At 45.8% G+C, this 17,783-nt stretch overlaps 1 protein-coding gene across 1 annotated transcript in view; it reads left to right on the top strand.

The window, feature by feature from the left end:
• The window catches only part of COX10 (cytochrome c oxidase assembly factor heme A:farnesyltransferase COX10), a 100,312-nt gene that overhangs the window by 48,843 nt on the left and 33,686 nt on the right, over positions 1-17,783 (top strand). The gene's annotated exons all lie outside the window — the stretch shown is intronic.

Raw genomic sequence — 17,783 nt, 5'->3', positions numbered from 1 at the left:
GACTGTCCATTTCTCTACTTTATGGGAACTCCTGAAAAATACCGAAGAAGATACATCTTCTGTCCCCCATTCCGTGTTTATGGGGACAGGCTGTGGGACCAGAGTAATTCTAACCCACGCTGGCCCCACCAGGGCCGGTTTTACGGCATACATTGCAAATTGCCAGGAGAATTTATGTCTCCCTGAATCCCCCTTCTCTTCTCATGTTCAGTCCATTTCACACCCGTCGCAGCCTACCCAAAGGTTGCTCAGCAGTGGACGTTTCTGGGAGCAGTCACAAAAGGCCCGGCAAAGTTGCAGGTTCCTGGAAATGCCTTGAGACTTCGCCGTGATTCAGTGCCGTCAGCAGCTCTCCTGTTCACACACCCAGCCACATCCTACACCTACCGGGGGGTGTGCGTTTACATTGGGGTCTCTCCGACCGATGACAAGCTGGTGACAAAACTGAGAACTCGACTGCTCCGTGAGACTTTCCGACCTGGGAGACATGAGGATTTTTCCAGCCTTGAGCAGGATCCTTGAGAGGCACTGAATTTAGATTACGAGGTGATTCCTGTCCTAAATGAGTTACGGGTTTAACTAGGCAAGTGTGGGAATGAAAAGGGGAACGTGGAAACAGTGAGTGACTTCTTCAGGATCGCTCTGCGGGCTGTTAATACCTGACCTAGGTTAATAGCCAGGTTTTTTGCTTTCTCATTCAGAATATTATCTGCTCTGGGATCAAGCCTGAAGGCTTCTCAGGCAGAGAGAACTGAAAAAGGAAAAGAAAAAAAACAAAACAACTAATTTGCTTAATCAGAGCATGACTGTGCAGTAGTGTGAAAAAGGCAAAGGCGATCCTGCATTTCCCCAGAGATAAGGAACTAGGAATGCCATTAGCAGGCAGGCATCTGGAAAACCGTGTACCGGGCTGCTCTCCTGTGTGCTAGAAGAAATAATTCGAGGGGAACGGGTGCTGAAAAGGCCCCGCTGGGGTGTGGGTCTGAGGAGTTGGGCTGTGTGGCCGGGCAGAACAGCGCCGATGGGGAGGCGATGGCTCTGCGCATACACCGGGGGATGCCAGGGAGGAAAGGACGTGGTCAAACTGGAGAACCGTGCAGGCAAAAAAAACAAATGGGCGAAAATTAGATGGAGGTTTCCAACCATCGTAAACCTCTAGCAATTAATAAAACAGGAATCCCTTTCATACGTTACGGATGCCTCCACGTCAGAGACGACTCGGCCCCAGCAGCTTCATGCAGCGAGGGGGCTTTGGCAAGGGGCTGAGTGACTTGTTCAGGACATGCACCCAGCTGCTTAAAACAAAGCACCCCTACAAAGCCCGGCCTGTCTTCTTGTGTTTTGATGAAAATACTGAGAAAGTATGAACGTTGTTTAACAGATTTCTCTCTGGCTGTTTATTTCCCTAGTAAATGCTCATTCCATTTGGAAATCTTTTTTTTTTTAAAACCTTTTTTTCTCTCTCCTGGTGAAGGCCCTGTCTGAATTGACAATGTGATATATTTCCATGGTGCAGAACAACAGCTTCTCAAACCATCAAAAATCTGTCACCTCTCTTCATCGCAAGGAGTCGATGGCTGTGTCTGGACTGAGTCTGGTGCCTTTACAAAAAAATAATAAACGGAGAGCTTGGAGAATCCGCCCCTGAGGCCCATTCTTGTGCTCGAGCTCCTGTTACAGGCTGTGCTGCTCTTCCAAATTAACTCAATTGCTAAATTCGAGGAACCTCGGTCTGTGGCAGCCGTGAGAGTGGAAATCCTGCTCGAAGGTGGCCCCTCGCCTCCTTTCGCAGGCGCAGCGGTTACGGCTCGGAGTGCTCCGCGTGATTGATGGTGCCACCTAATTTTAAATTGCAATTGAAGCCTATTAGTCTGCGATCACTAATCAGAGTAAAAGTTGTTTTTTGTTGGCTTTTATTACTCATTCCACTTTGTTCATATTAGTTACCGGCATAATGTGATTGGTATTCTGCTGTGCCAGTGCGCGCTGCTGCCGGGCCCTTCCCCAGGGACGCTCTTCGCCGGATCGAGATTTCTCTTTGCAGCTTGACAGGTCGCTGTTACAGCTATGGGCTGATTTTAATACTTTAGATTTCTCAATGCAAAAACTTTTTTTTTTTATTGTTTTCGTAGGTGAGGGTGACATAAATGTTAGTGCCTCCTGTTACTTGATATTTAATTATGAAAGCATCCGCTGGAAAAACAGTATGAGCCTGGTGTAATCAGCACGGGAGCAGACCCGCTAATCTTTTCATTTGGTCTAGACATCAGGGATGCTTTGTGTGGGTCTGGCTGTGCCGTGATAATCTAAGACCTTCTGGACTAGAAGTTTTGGGACTCTTTATGAAGGGAGAAACTCCTACATAAACCCCTTTGGTTTGCGTATTCCTCTTTCGGCTGATAAATGCCTGCTTGATTAGTTCATGGAAAAGGTATTTGGATGAACCTGACCGTGGAGGCAGCTCGGCTCTCTGCGAAGGCCTTGATGTCTGCGAGGGCGGCAAGCCCCCGTGTGCTCCCAGCCAAAACACGGAGCTGGTGGGGCTTCTCTCGGTGCTTTGAACTCCAATGGTTCGGGTTAAGCACCGCTTCCATTTGCCCTGTTACTTTGGAAAAGATATATTTTAATTAGTTGCATTCTTAAAGAGATCCCTGTTCCCTGGCGTAAGTTCAGAAGTGAGGAGCACATTTCCTTCTGCTTTTCTCCTCCTCTTTATTGTTAAATTGCAATAATCCTCGTTATCTGTTTTGAAACAGTTGAAAGATTATAAACAAACGCTGAAATAATTGCTAGCGGTCTGTTTTCTCAGACCTATCCCCATACGTATTTTTTGTGCTCTTTTAGTCTGTAACAGGGTTTCTGCTGGTACCGACTTTAATTAAGGAGCGGGTGGGAGGGCGGCAGCAGGGAGGGGGAGGGAATTCCCTTCACCTGGAAGATGCTTTGGGAAAGTCATTCTGGGACAAAACAAAGAAATCCTGTCTCTCAACAGTGGCCAAAACCGAATGCCTGAGGAGGAGTATAAGAGTCTAAATGAGGTCTTGGATTTTGATGAGTTTTTTGTTCTTTGCATGGAAAAAAAAAAAAAAAAAAAAAGCAAACAGATTTTATCTGCCCTGGAAAGACTCCAGTACTGCCTGAACACAGTCACTGTCCTGTCTGGCATGGTGCTGGGATGTGCTGGTGCGGATCTACTGTCGGGAAGCGGGGATGAGCTGCTGCTTGGGTGGACGGAGCAGCCTCGCAGAGACTTCTCAGTGGGGCCAAGCTGCTGAGCTCCGGCCCTGCACTCACCCTGGCAGGCTGAGTCCAAGGTCCCCCGTGATACCCACGGCCACCTCTCAGACAGGCAGCCAGGGGATTAAGAAAATGGAAACGGAGGGGGCGAAGCGCAAGGATGCAAAGAGGAGCCCTGGCTGGGGCATTTCTGCAGCTCTTGCTGTGCGTGGTGGCTGATGGGCTGCTCAAAACCGTGCAAGAAAGGAGTTTGGGAAGTGAGCAGCTGAGAGGGACGTGCACGGCTGCTCTGCTGTCATAGCTGCTTGGACTTCATCTGCTACTGCCCTTCGGTACCAGCGCTCAGTGGGGACAGCAGTGCCAGTGTTCAGGTAGTTTCACAAAAGGCGAGAATACTCGTAGTAAACATTGCCAGCCTCCCAGATGCATTTTCCTTTTTTCTTCCCCCAAAATGTTGTCTTTTCTAAAGTGCAGTTTATACTTTTTTTTTTTTTCAGAAAGGCAAGGCAAGAGGATTTATAGCAACATAAAACAGAGGTTTTTTTTCCCACCTTCATCGTATTTTACACTACTAAGGAGGAGAAACAGCTCTTTTAAATATGTCTGTAGTAAATTCCTTTACATTTGGGGAAGCAATGATCTCTTTCCTTTGTGCGAGAGGCTGTGGTTGCTGAGAAAGGAGTGGTGCTGGCCAGCAGACTGCTCGACTAGGACAAGATTTTTCCTCGCTAGGACAAGATTTTTTCCTATCTTTGACTGCAGGGCTCTGGACTGAGATGAGAAGCGCCCTAAGGAAAGGCTCAGGGCTTGACCAGGTTTCCTCTGACTTCCCACTGTTTGCAGGCCATCGTGCCTCTTCTCTTCTAGCTTATCAGATCTCGGTGCCAGATTATCTCTCTGCCAGCTTTTAGAAGCTGGGCTTAGTTGTCAGCAGCTTGTCTGCTAATAGGCACAACTGTTCTCCATCAAGGCTGCATGAGCAAAGCATCTGGAAATGTGGAAATTCAGAGGAAATATCACTGGTTAAACCCAACAGAGAAAACCCGTGCAGATTTGGAGAATGAACTGCCAAACTATAAATATTTATATAGTGAATGCATATGCTTGTGTGGAAATGAAGTGCTTGTAAGCCATATGAGCAATCCTCCAAACCTGTTTTGTGTATGTTTTAGTGGAGAAAATAGATCTTAAACCTTTATTTGTACGGGTGGATGTTTAGACAGAAATTGCCAAGGTGCATAAAGGGGTTTGATGCCCAGCTGCGTTTCCCTGCAACAAGACGCATTCAGAGTTTCTTTTATCTGATTGCTGTTATTTTGTTCTTTTTTTTTTTTTTTTTCTTGCTGGAAGCACAATTTGATATATTTTGCGCTTATGTCATTTCTGCAGCCGTGAACAGATGATTGCTTTACAAAACCGGATTTTTTTCTGATTTTTATGTAGTGAAACTGAGAGCTATACCTGAACTTTCCACCGCTCAATTTTAACAAGTGCTAAAGTGCAGATCTAAGCAAAAAATGGTATTTACCAAATAGCACAATTCTGCAGATTATTTTCACGACGTGTTTAAATGACTTGTAAAATGTAATTAGATTGCATTCGAATTTTAATACCCCTATTACGTGGATTAAATAAGTAGGTGGGCTGAGCGTAAGCTTCTGCAGCGCAGCTCTTGGGAAGATGCCCGTGCCCGGCCGTTCAGGATTCTCAGTGGCTGTGTCGATATCTGCCCTTTCGTGTTCAGCACAACATGCAGACATTGTAACCATGTGCTTTCTCAGTTTTATTTCATGCTTCCTCTATAAATCTTAGTTCATAAGAAGCATTACTAAATGTTGCAATTCATTTCACCACTTCATATTTAATGATTATCATGTAAGTGCATCTTGGGACTTGTCTACACAGGAACTGCCGTGTAATTAAATCGAGGTATACATTTAAGGACTTGCCTACCTAGGGAAATTCATTTGAATTTTAGTAGGATGTGAATTTTAAAGCATTTTTTTTCCTCAGGAATGTTTTTTTTATGGTTACTTTTATTTTGGAATAAGAACTTTTTGTTGCAAACTTGTTTTTGCATGGCTAAGGTGGTGTTTCACAAATACATTTACTTTCTTCACTGAAGAAATTTGAACCTGGTCCAAAAGTAGATGTTTCAACAGATATTTTTTTTGTCATAGAAATACTACAGTGTCCATTTTCATTTCAGTTTGTAGTGATTTTATTTTATTGTATTTTAAATTCTGAGAGTTTCCATGAGGGACTATTTTGATTTTACAGTCCTGTCTTGAAAAGACCTGATAAATTTCTGTTTTTTAATTTTTATGCTTGCACACAGGTACTGTGGGGTGGATGGCATCATAAACTACCCTGGGCTTCAAGACAAGCAAATTAAATTCGTTGGTTTATCTGTTGCTTGCCAGCAGTGGAAGCCTGCTCGGATCAGCAAAACCTTGATACTGGACTTGTAACCATTTGTCTTCTCCCACACGTATTCCTACTTTTCTGAATAAAGACATCCAGGCTTGGGTCTGCCATCGGACACTGTGATGCACTTCATTACCACAGAAAGACACCTCAAGTTTCTGGGTTTAGTTCCATGGAAAATAAAACCAGTGCCAGATGCATCCACAAAGCAGAGCCTGGCTTTAACCCCTTGTATGGAGACCCCCAGTCAGCCAGCCCCCCTGTTGAATCCTGGTGACTTTTTTTTTCCTTGTTGTGGCTTAATAAAACACCGGGTCTGCCTGTCCAACTTTAGTGAGGCCTTGGGGTGCTGGCACCTTGCCTCACACACGGCTCAGCTCGGTGCAGGCTTCCCATCCCGCGGGCTTGTGCAGGCCTCAGAGGGTCCCCACCCCTGGGTGCTGGCACCCAGGGAAAGCGGGGCCACCGAGGGGCAGGGCTGCTCTCCTCTGTCCATAGGCACTCAGGAAGCATCATATCGGACTAACACTTAGCAAACACACGTGACATTTGAGGCACCCGGCAGACGGATCTGCCAAGAGTGGCGTTTGCATGTCAATATTAAAAAGGCGCTGCAAGTTCAGGGCTGGTTTGCGGCGATAACCGTGGCATGGGGCTGCAGGAGTCCAGCTGAGGCCTTCTGTCACTCGGGCAGGCCACAGCTCCCCTCTGGCAGGCATTTTTGGGAGCACTGTGCAACTTGTGCAGCCCCAGGGGATGGCCGAGGCCTCACCTGCAGCAAGGAGCCACACTCAGGTCAAAAGGGACAAAGAATGTCCCAGGTTTTGTGTAGAAACTGGTTTATTCCCCCCATTGATGCCATTACACTCATTGTTCTCTCGTATTAAGCGCCGCCTACTAGTAGAGAGAATCCCACTATCTCAGCCGTATCTTTGACCCCCTTTTGCCAAAATTCTCCTGTTGCCAGAAGCCAGGACTAAAACTATTGTTGTTTAAGCTCCTTAAGCGTTTGAAAGGATCGCTGTCGTAAAATAAATAAATTTCGGAAAGCGAATAGGTCATTCTACCTTCAAAATGGGGGGAAGTAATGCTAATTTGGTGTCTTAATTGGTTTCCAAGCTTAAATTAATAGTGTGTGGAATCCCTCTTAGTAACATGACTCAGAACTATTTATTTTTCAACTCCTCTTTTAACTCTAGCCGAGATTGATGGGCGTGTTATCTTAGCGTTGGGGAGATGCAAGCAGTACTGGAATGACAAACATTTCATGACAGCTTTAGCAAGATGGATGATGTGATGCCCCTGCAACAGGTTTGGGTGTTTGTGCTTTCTGATGGGTCCTTGGAAGACTGGTGCTTCACTTTCTTCTTAATGAAGGGGAAGAAAAGGTGAGACCTGTTTATTAGTCCAGGATGTCTCTCTAACTTGAATTCTTGGTGTAGAGGTTTGTCATCCAGCCCTTAACAGAAGAGCATAATGACGGCCACCCTCATTTAAAGGTCCCAATTTGTTTGGGATGCTTTATAAAAAGAAAAAAAAAGTACTAGGTTTTACCTGCAAAGCTGGAGCTAATTGGTTAAATGTATGTTGTATATGTGTTATTTTATTGTACTTACTCACCATATTTGGCAAGTCTACATGCTCTACATGGTATTTTGAAGATAGAGTCCTTACCAAAACTTACTTACTATGGGAAAGATCCTTAGGCTTGAACAGAAATTTTTCATGTAGTTTGGTGAGCAACTCCTCTGTGTCTTTTGATCAGCAGAGCTGTGCTGGCTTCACAAAGCAGAGAATGCTTTAAACTGCCCCACGTGTAGCCGGCCACGTTGCGTGTGCACCTTGCCTTTCTGGGTAGGCTTTCACAGACCCCTTCCATGCAGGCTGATGACCCTTGGCTGAATCCTGCTGTTCACAAAAGTATCTCATCTATCTTTAGCTGTAGGCTTTTTGGAAGTTTTGCATTTTACTGAGTTCTTCAGCAGAGATATGGCTTTCCTTTGTGGTCTGTCAAATCAGTAAGAAAAAAATATGTATTACGAAGCTATTGAGAGCTGTCAGTTAATTTCTGTTCACGTGGGAGAGAGGGTGGTTTGTTTTTTTGGTAATTTGCCTTATTGCCAAGCTATTTTAAAAAATAAAACCAGCATCACACAAATGAAGTTGGTGTTGCACTCATCAAGGTGTCTTTGATGCTGTCTTTCAACATTTACAGCTCTGCAGAACAGAAGAAAGTAGATGCCTTTTGGAAGCAAGTTCTCTTGCCAGTTAAATGTAACTCACAAAATCCCCTGCAGATATTTCTTGATCTTTTTTTTTTTTTTTCAGACATCTGAACAACAGAAAAAGTTGTTTTACTTATTTATTTATTTTTGGTTGAAGGATGTACTTGAAATTATCTCCAATAGACTCAGTAGATTCCCTAAATATGCCATATGTAAGAATGTGATTTAAAACTCTTCCTGCTATCAACTCCTCAGTACTTTAAAGCAATAAATCTTGAGGAATGATTTTATTAATATTAAGAAGTCTGAGCTGCTCTAAGTCCAGCAGATCAGTTTTGCAACAGTTGGGCAAAGTTATCATGCTGTTTTTCTGAGGCATGTTAGTAAATGTTAATGCCGTTTTACACCCTTGTTCACACTTAAAATCTTGTTCCCAGATTTTGTTCCTTGTTTTTTGGTGTGGGATTTTAATTTAATTTAATTTTTTTTTTTTACTGTTGGCGAGCTTTCGAGGTATTTTTTCCTAAAGCAGCTGAAGATTCTTCTTTTGCCAACTACAGACAAACCAAAGCAAATTATTTTTTCTCCTGTGCTAGTGACTTCAAGTAAGAAAAAGTTACTTTTGTATTTCCCAAACTAAAAGGTGTTTTGAGTAAGTAAACTATGTGCATGCAAATAAATGCATAACCTCGCTATGGCCCAAAGTAGACAAACCTGCTGCAGTGCTACTTTTGTCTGTATTGTAAGAAAAAAAAAGCTATGCTAACAGGCCGTGCCAGACACAAGCAGTTAAAATGAACACATTTACATATGATATAAGAGAGCAGTTTATGGATTAATATTCGGGTGCCTGGCAGGAAGCACATTGTGGTGGATTAGTATTCTTACCATCGGAGTGACAAATTATAAAAAGCTGATTAAAATGACCTGGATCCTGGACACATGGGTAGGAGCCAGGGGATGTGTGGAAGTGATTTAAATCTCACCTTTACACTTCCTTGCTCTAATCTCCTGGGCAAGAACAGAGCAGCAGCAAGGCTGCTTTATTTTATAGCTCTCTATAGTAGCCACGAGGGACTGAAAGCAGCTGATACTGATATTGTGGAGGGCTGTCTAGTTACCTGCCCCTTTTACAACTGCCCTGGCCAAAGCTGGGAGCTCAGGATCCCTGTGTAGTTGGTTACTAAAGAGAAATAAGGGCTTTGCGTCTCGGTCAGGCGTTAGGCAAGCTGCTGCCTCTGTTCGCTCTCAATTGTCATCTGGAGGAGACTTGTGCCTCCCAGTTGACTCCGGGGCTCCTGCTTGACTTAACAGTTGCACTGGGGAGCAGAAATACTTCCCCAAGAGTTCCTGAGTAACAACTTTATTCCACCACAGGAATTTGTCTAAGCCATCTTCAGTATCGGATTTTATCTGCAGTATTGCTCAAAGCAGCTGCACTGTGTCCAGAGGACCTGGCCTCATGTATTTTAGGACATATAGTAACTTAAACCAGATACCGACCTTGTGCAATTCCTATCTTCAGCGAAGAGATTGTTATTTGAAGTTTTGTTTGTTTTTTAAATTATACGTTGCACTTATGGCATGCTGGCATCGTGACAAATATGATTTAATGCAAAGGAATCTCTTCGGGAGCATGGCGCTGCAAAGTGATTGAATGCATTTTGGTAGGCACAAAGATGGTGCTTTTCTTCAGCTCTCATAATTGTTCCGGAGATGTATAGGAATTAAATAGTTCTTAAAGAATGGAAAGTATGTACTTCTGTATCAGGCATCCACTTCTAATTCATCATTTACAAACTTACACAAATCCTGTGTGAATAGGTAGCTGGTGGTGGGTGACCGCAGTCCAGTTGTTGAATTTTGTATGTGTAGGTTAAGTTTTCCCTTATTATTCCAGGGAAACACAACAGATGGAGTTGAACATTGCTTTATTGCCTTATCCCAAGAGTCTGCACAGAGAGAGCAGTTCAGCCCCTGGAGGTGAAAGCTGCTGCTGTGTGGCTGCTTCTGCGCAGGTACCCGCTCGTGGGGGTCCCTGATGGAGCCGAGTCACAGCTTCACCCCCTGCCTCTCCTGTGTTCTCACCCAGGGTGACCTGATCCAGTGAAATAGATCAAAAAATGTTCCAGGGAAAAAAAAAAAATGGGAAATTTGTTCCTTTTGGCCGGATGAGGTTATTTGGTGGGTTGGCACAAGGGAAGAGCATGAGGTGTTCGTCTCACCGGGGAGCTCAGACCAGTGAAACACGTTTATAGCAGTTTCCTTTGCAAGGTGAAAAGGAGGAGCACAGTGGTGACCAAGTCCATGCCCAGAAGGAAGGAAGGGATGGGCAAGCAGCGTGTGCTGGGCTGGGAAATTGCTCCTCTCGGTTCCAGGAGGCCGAGGATGGCGATGGGCAAGGGACCGTGCAGCCCCCTCTCACAAGTGGGGCTGGGGCGAGACTTGAAGCAGGGAGCGTTTGTTTGCGGACATGTTCATTGTGTGCTAAATAAAAAGAACTTGTTGGTGGTAAATATTTAATATTATTAGAAGCCTTTGGCAGCGGGCCAGAAACCAGTCTTTCTTCCCAGGAAAGTTATTTCTCCTGGGTGGATCGCAGCAGGTGAGCGTCTGGCTGCGGTACCCAGCTCGCCTTGCCCCCGAGGCTGTGGCCGACCTCGTGAACACGCTGTTTCAGTGGCCCGTGCTGTCAGCAGTTCTCAGGATTGAGCAGCTTTTAAAATAAGGGCCTGGTTTTACTTTTTTTACTTTTTTGTTGTTGTTGTTAGAAAATCTTCTGAGCGAAATATGATTTTAGTGGGAAGAGCTGGGCTCCTCAGTGGTCCCCCAGGAGCACCAAAACAGGAGGTTCTTTATTTTTTAAATCCCATTCTCAAGTCCTGAACTTCTTGTGCATTGAGAACAATGAGATGGAACAAGCTTCATTTTTTTATGCATTGATGCTAGCAAATTTGATTCAGAGATGGAGTAGATAAATGACATTTGGTGCAAACACCCCATGGCAAGTTATTCATACAACTGAAGACCACGTGTAGTCCCAGCTATTTTCTGCTTCATCAATGCCTTGCTTGGGCACACCACGCGTGCACAGAGCCTTGTGCTCCGTCCTTGTTCCCTTAGCCCAGGTGGAGCCCCATGTGCATCCCACGTGCGGTGGCAGCAGCCCCTTGAGCCACACTTCAGCAGCCACGAGCTTTGTGCTTTAGGATGCGTCTGTCATCACCACGGGACCTGAAGGCAGAGCAGCAGGAATGAGGCATGCTGGTGTTTGGACCGTGTCCCTTTATCCCTCCTGTGTGTTATCACAGTTGCGTGCTTTTCAAGCATCTTGTAGCAGTGCTTGTGGTATCACCAGAGGAAATTGTTTGGCAAAAGCGTTGACGAAGAGGCCGGCAAGCCACAAGACTCTAATATTAGAGTGCTTGTGTTGTTGGTCAGACCCACTAATGGGGTTTGGATGAGCTGACAACAAACAGAGCAGGCACACCGCCCTGCTGGCACTGCCTTGCTTCAAGAAGCCAGGTGAAGGATGGCACGGAGGTTTCGGAGGTTTTGGCTGCCCGAGTACTCGCTGTCTCTCTTCTGGAAGCACTTTGGGTGTGCTGGGGATTTGTTTGGTTTCAGAGCAGAGTGCAAGGGGTGGTGGGAGCAGGAGGATGTCACTGCATCAGAAGGCACCTGGGGGGCAGCAAAACAAGTCCCCAGCGTGCCATGGGGCCTGGAGACACTTCCCAGTAAGGGTACCTGGTGTTTAACACAACCTAAAAGGTGTCCCGGGCTGGGGGGCAGTGGATGTCTGAGCATCCTTACAAAGTCATGCACCTGGAAGTGGCCAGGGAGATAGCAGCGTGTCCTTTCTTGAGCACCCAGAAGGTGAGCCTCTGTGGCATGTTATTAATCTTATGGGACAAATAATTGCTAATTGAAGTCTGTAGGTCTTTGCATCCTCAGTCCTAAAAATATGCTTCTGATGTGACAGATCTCAACATTTTCTTTGCGGTTACCTCCTGTCCTCTTCCCTGTACACAGCAATGGGCTTCTAAACGCTGGCTAGCATGAGGAATGCGTCTTTAAAAAAAAAATCAAACTGTGGCAGCTGCTTTACCTAGCAGCCTTTCTTGGGTTCGCTGGGAAATGACAGTTTGGGGGTTAGCTGCCCTTCTCTGTCTGTTGGTAACATTGTTCAGGCTTGCATCAATCTCATTTTTAATTAGAATCCTCTTTGAAATGGAAAATATTAAAGCAGATCTATAGCTAGACTGGAAACTGCAGAGCCAGAGGGTTTTCAGATACTGCTTTAAAAAAAGAGAGAGAAAAAAAAAAAGCCATTTCTAATCCTTAAAATATTTGCCTTGCTTTATTTTCATATCTTGAAGACAAACAGGTGCTGTGTGCCCTTTATGATTCTCAAATATACAATCTCCAAGCCAGCAATCTCTAAAGCCTTCCCTTGTTTGTACAATTAGGGTGGGATTTTCAGAATCACTCAGTATTGGTCTGTCTGTGCTCTCATTGAAGTCAAACTGCCACTGACTTCAGTGAGAATAGTGTTAGATCAGTACATGAGTGCTTTTGAAAATCCTTCCCTTCGCTTTTTTTTTTTAAACACATCTGTGTACAATTGAATAAAAAGACCTTTGTAATATACTTTAATTATTCTTTGTTGTTTTCATATAAAAGTGATTGAAAGGAAACCAGAAGAAAACCTATAGTAATAATCTTGACTTTGATCTTATTTACCATAAATTATATGTTAGGTTTTTCTTTCCCTTTTGTGTAATTATATATTACTTTATCACAATATAAGATAAATCACTGAAAACCTGCGGAGTAAAAATAACCAGATACCGTGGAGGGGAAGAGACCTCAAAGGAGGGGCTTGAACCTTGGGAGTCCGATGCCTTCCCAGCGCTCATTGTAGCAACTGTTCCCTGAGCACGTGCGAAATGCTGCAGACCTTATAGGAAAGGGCTGGTGCTCAAACTGCTGAATTTGGAGGCGGCGTGGGTGGCGGAGGATCAGCTCCCTCGACATCCTCCTCACAGGAGAGCTCCGGGTGCTGTCCGGGCACCCGGCTTCGGCTCTGCCACCACACACTCCACCTGGTTCTGCTCTACCCATGCTTCCCCGATCCCTCTGCCTTTTTAGTTTCCAGTGTGTGTTTCAATGGTGTTTCTGGTTAGCTATTTGCTCCTTGGTGATACCAAGCAACCCCAAAGAGGACCGAGCTTCCTCTAGCCGAGGGAGGTCACAGGATGCCAAAAGCCTCCCATGCAGCAAGACGAGGGCACACAGGACGTGCAGCCCAGACATTTGGTGACACAGGGAGTCTCCTTGTACTTGTTATTTGCTTTGTGTTAAAATGTTGGCTTGGGTCTGGAGCAAGAGACATCAGCCGAGGAGAGGTTTTGCTGCCACTCAGCCTCGTGGCTCGGTCTCACCCCAGGGTGCAGCGCAGGGTGCGGGGGGGTTTGGGGACTGCAGCACTGCAGAGCTGGAGGTGCAGGTCCCTTGGCAATAACCCCACATTGTCCTGCCCTCATCTGTGCCACCAAGTCCCATGAACTGCCCTTGGCTCCTCTTGTGGGCTTGGGAGAGAACAAAATCCCCCCCGAGGGCAGCGCTGCTCCTGAGGCCCGCGGGCTGCTCAGCTTTAATTCCTCTGTGTTCATGCACAGGGAGCCAAGGGCAGAACACGCCTCGCCTCGGCGCCTTAGCTAAGGCTCCAACATTAAGCAGGATGACTCGAAGCCCACCTGCTCGCACTGAAACTTGATCTGCTGTGTTTTAATTGCAATTTATCTGGAAGTTGCTTGCGCTTGGTTAACGCTGTAGGTCTGGGGTGAGGCACTGGGAACGGCCCGTCATTTCGACTCCTTATGATCAGGCTGAAGTTTTTGTGCTTCTTCTGAGCACAGAGCCTTACGTAGGAGCTTATCTGGGGGTGTCCTGGTGGGCGAGGGGACTGGGGTTGGAGGCCGGGGTGACACCTCAGCAGTGGGGCTGCTGCCCAGGAGCTCTCTGGAACCGGCTCGGGCTCGGGGTTGGTTTCGCAGCAGGAAGGTCTCCGGGTTGCCTCCAATTAAATTGTCTTTTAATAGCAGGAATACGCTGCGTCTTTGGACCTGTGGGATTATCAGTTCTGATGTAAATATGTGTTTAGCATTAGAGCAAAATGTTATGTCAATACACGGCAGAGCTGTGCCCACCTCAGCGGCTGCTCTTTCCACCACGTGTCCCAGATTAGAGCAGGCCCTGGACAGGGGCCAGGCTGGGCCTGGCTGCGCTCTAAATCCAGCGAGGTGTATGAGCAAGGTCTCCTAGCCTCCGCGTGGGCGACCCGTTTGAGAAACTGTGTGACATGTTGTTCCTCTTAACATGCTCTATTTACGTTTGCATGTTAACAGGAATCAAGGTATTGAATTGTCATAATTCAGCAGCTGAAATTGTTCCCGCAGGGACGACCGCGGAGGCAAACGGCTCGTGCTCAGGGCTTTCCATCCCCTCACGGGGGCCAAATTAACCGCCAGCATTCAGGCCGAGTGTCTGAGAGCTCAGTAGGTGCTGTCTGGAACTACAAATCAGCTCCTCGGTGGGGATACGGAAAGAGTGAGCGGGCATCCCGTGCAGGTAGAGGGTAAGTGGGTAAGTGCCACCCTGCCAGTGCCAGTGGAGTGTAATGCCACGTTATGGCGACGTTGTGTGAGGCCTGGGGCTTGGACCTGATGATCTTTCAAGGTCCCTTCCAACCCCTTCAGTTCTGTGATTCTGGCTTCGCCCAGACACTGGCGTTAATGCACAGCCCTCAGTCAGCGCTTGGCTGCTGGGCCAGGAGGTGGCTGGAAGGAGCGAAGCAATCCGTAACGTTTCTCTGAGAAACAAAGAGGAAACCAATATGAAGCAGCTCAGGAAAGCGAAAACACGACTGTAAATAACTGTAAGCAGTAATGTGACAGCTAATCTGAGATTTGTTACATGTTTAAGATATAATTACTGCGTATTAACTAGATGAGATCTACACAAAGAGTCTGATGAGTCTGCCAGAGAAATAAACCACAAAGTACTAGCTGGCCTGATTTATTTTTTTCTGACATCGTGTTTTAAATGTTCGTGCGTACTGATTAAAATTTAGGTTAGGGTCTTGGAAGCTATTGCCAAGTTTTGTCACTCAGGGATTTTAGATGCTGTAGGTTTAACCCTCTGTCTGTCCTTTTGGTGGCTAGCCTCCTGAATACCTGGGGGAGAAAATACTCTGCCTCATCTGGCTGGGCTGATGCATTCCTGGAGAAATAGTCTCATGAGAGCTTCTGAAATATTTATTTAGCCAGGATTCATCTCCCTGAATTTACTGTTTGCTAAAGCAGGCAGGACGGTGTTGGCCTGGCCTCAGATAGGATGTTTGAGTTCACCCTTTCATTCCTATGGGATGATATTTGAGATGCACGTTTTTTTCATTTTTTTCTAGAATATCAGGGGGAAATAATTTCAAGTGGAAGGAGAATTTTGTTGAACATCTGGGAACAAAATGTAAAAAGTTTGACAAATGGCGTCTTGCTGACACGTAATTGCAACTTCCTCAGTGAAGGAATCTGGGGTATTGCAAATAAAAGGATTTTTTCCTAACTCTAGTTCAGTCAGATATGTAATTTCTTGCATGCAGTTGACAGTAATAGATTATGCAGATTATCACTTAGATGTAGAAAAGCAAAGAAGACCTAAACCAGGCAGTAACCTTAATTTCAGGAGCAGCCACGTCACACAGTACAGCAGAGACTGGCATTTTTGGACTACTTAACTTACCAGAGAAGTTTCTTGTTCAAAATAAGTTATGTTCGGGGTTAACTGCTATGTCAAATATATGGAAATATTTCATACACTGATCATAGTTTTGTCAGGTTATACTGATTGCCTAATTCCAATTCTCTCAGTGGTGCTGAGCATCCAACTGTTCTTCATTTCAGCCCTGTTACGTTTGAGAAGCATGGAGTTTAAAAAGTACGCACTATTTTGATTTTATCCATCGCACACTGAGTACCTTTAGCCGAGACTATTTAAGAGCCAGAATCTCCTCAGGAGCACAAGTTCAAACTGGACGAAAGCTGGGAAGTCAGGCTTTGCAAGTACCAGTAAAGGGAAGACCGGGCCTTTAAGACAAACCCAAACTGCACATAGCCCAAAATATTTCCAGGAGAAGAGAAAGAGAAGACTTCAGCTCTATAGAATTTTCCCTTGCATTGCTCTACCAGTCGGATGTCAAATGACATTTTTTCTTCATTTAACATAATTGTCTCTGAAATGTAACAGTGAAACAACCCATTAGCAAAATGCTGAGCTGTCAGAAGCAATCACGGGCCTCACATCCAAGGAGAGAGCTTTCTCTTCCCAGAACGAACTTGTTGCCGCTGCGTACAGAGGCTCTTTGTATGACACCCGGTGCTGCCACCCCGGCCTCGCACCAGCACCCAGTCCGTCTGCACCCAGTGGTGTGTGGTGCACACCCTCGGGACCTCTTGGTGCTCCTGGAGCAGCATTTCCAGCCTCATCACAGAGGACGAGGCTTAGAAAACAGCCCTCTTCCTCCGTGAAGTCCTGTCCTCCTCCGAGTGGGCAGCCCCTGCCTGGGGAGGCCGCTTTGTAAAGGTGCCAGCAAGTTCAGGATTCCTCCTGTGCTGGCCCCGGCAGCTTTCAGACCATCACGGACACGCTGAGGACGTGAGCGTGTAGCAGGGCCTTCAGCAGCAGTCACTAATGCGCCATGGCCAGCCGCCAGAGGGGGACGAGGCCACTGCTTTTCTGGGGGTCTGGCACCGCAGGCTGGCAGAGAGGGGTCTGGGGGTGCCCCGCTGCTGCCCAGCCCTTCTGTCCTCTTCCCTTGACCTCATTCTTTCCCAAATTTGGGCACTTTCATCAGCATCACAGAACGTGGAGGTGATGCCCACTGCCAAACTTTCTGTTTTTAGAGCGTATTGTTGGCAAGCCTTATTTAAACAGAAAAAAACGTAGCACGTGGGCTCAAGCACGTCTGTGCTCTCTCCCTCATACCCAGGCAGAAAGGATTTCTTCCAACCTCGATCTTGGGGATGGCCAAAACTGCCAGGAAGGTGATTCCACCTGGGCCTTCACCTCAAGGGGAGAATGCTGCCGGCATTGGGTGGGGTGATCCAAGGGTGTCTGCTCCCCGCTGTGCTTGCAGTACTTAGGAGCAACAGCAGAGGTTCCCAAATTGTTATGCACTAATTACGTGAAAGCAATCAGTGGTAGAGGTGGGTGCTGTCCTCTCAGCACGCCTGTGTGGGAAGTTCCTCGGTGGGCTCCGCTCTGCTCCCTGCAGCCCTCTCATAGTGGTTGGTGCGTGGAAGAGGCTGTGTGGATAAACGTGTGAAATGCGTTGAATTTTGCAATGTACAAATTTTAAAAATCCTTGGATTTTTTTTTTTTTAATTTTTATTTTTTGCATAGATTTCAATGATCATTTCCTCTCTGCACTGGGGAATGCATCCCCATTAAGTGCGAGCAATGTGGCACTGTCAGAATGAGGATATTTGCTAATTTTGTCTTCTATTGTGTAGAAGGATGCATCAGCGTGATGAAATAGAATAGATCTTATCATGTAGTCATCTTAAATCTGTCTGCAGTTTGACTACTCAACATATTGTCAGTCTGATTGTTTGAAATTACGATTTGTTATGCTACTTGTCCTACGTATTCACTATAATTGAGATCCTACCCCAAAACCTCAGACGTAATGTCAGTAGAAGATATTCTTTCTATAAGTACACATTACTCTGCCTCTAAATAAGTTTTGGTGAATCTCTAACTATGGTGGTTGTTTTTTTCTGTTTGTTTTTTCATTTTTACTATCGGTTTGTGCATGTAGAGTAAAACAGCTTT

This window comes from Anas acuta, chromosome 18 (genome assembly GCF_963932015.1).
Source record: "Anas acuta chromosome 18, bAnaAcu1.1, whole genome shotgun sequence".
In the NCBI taxonomy this organism is placed as follows: domain Eukaryota; kingdom Metazoa; phylum Chordata; class Aves; order Anseriformes; family Anatidae; genus Anas; species Anas acuta.
This window is presented reverse-complemented; position numbering and strand designations above follow the sequence as displayed.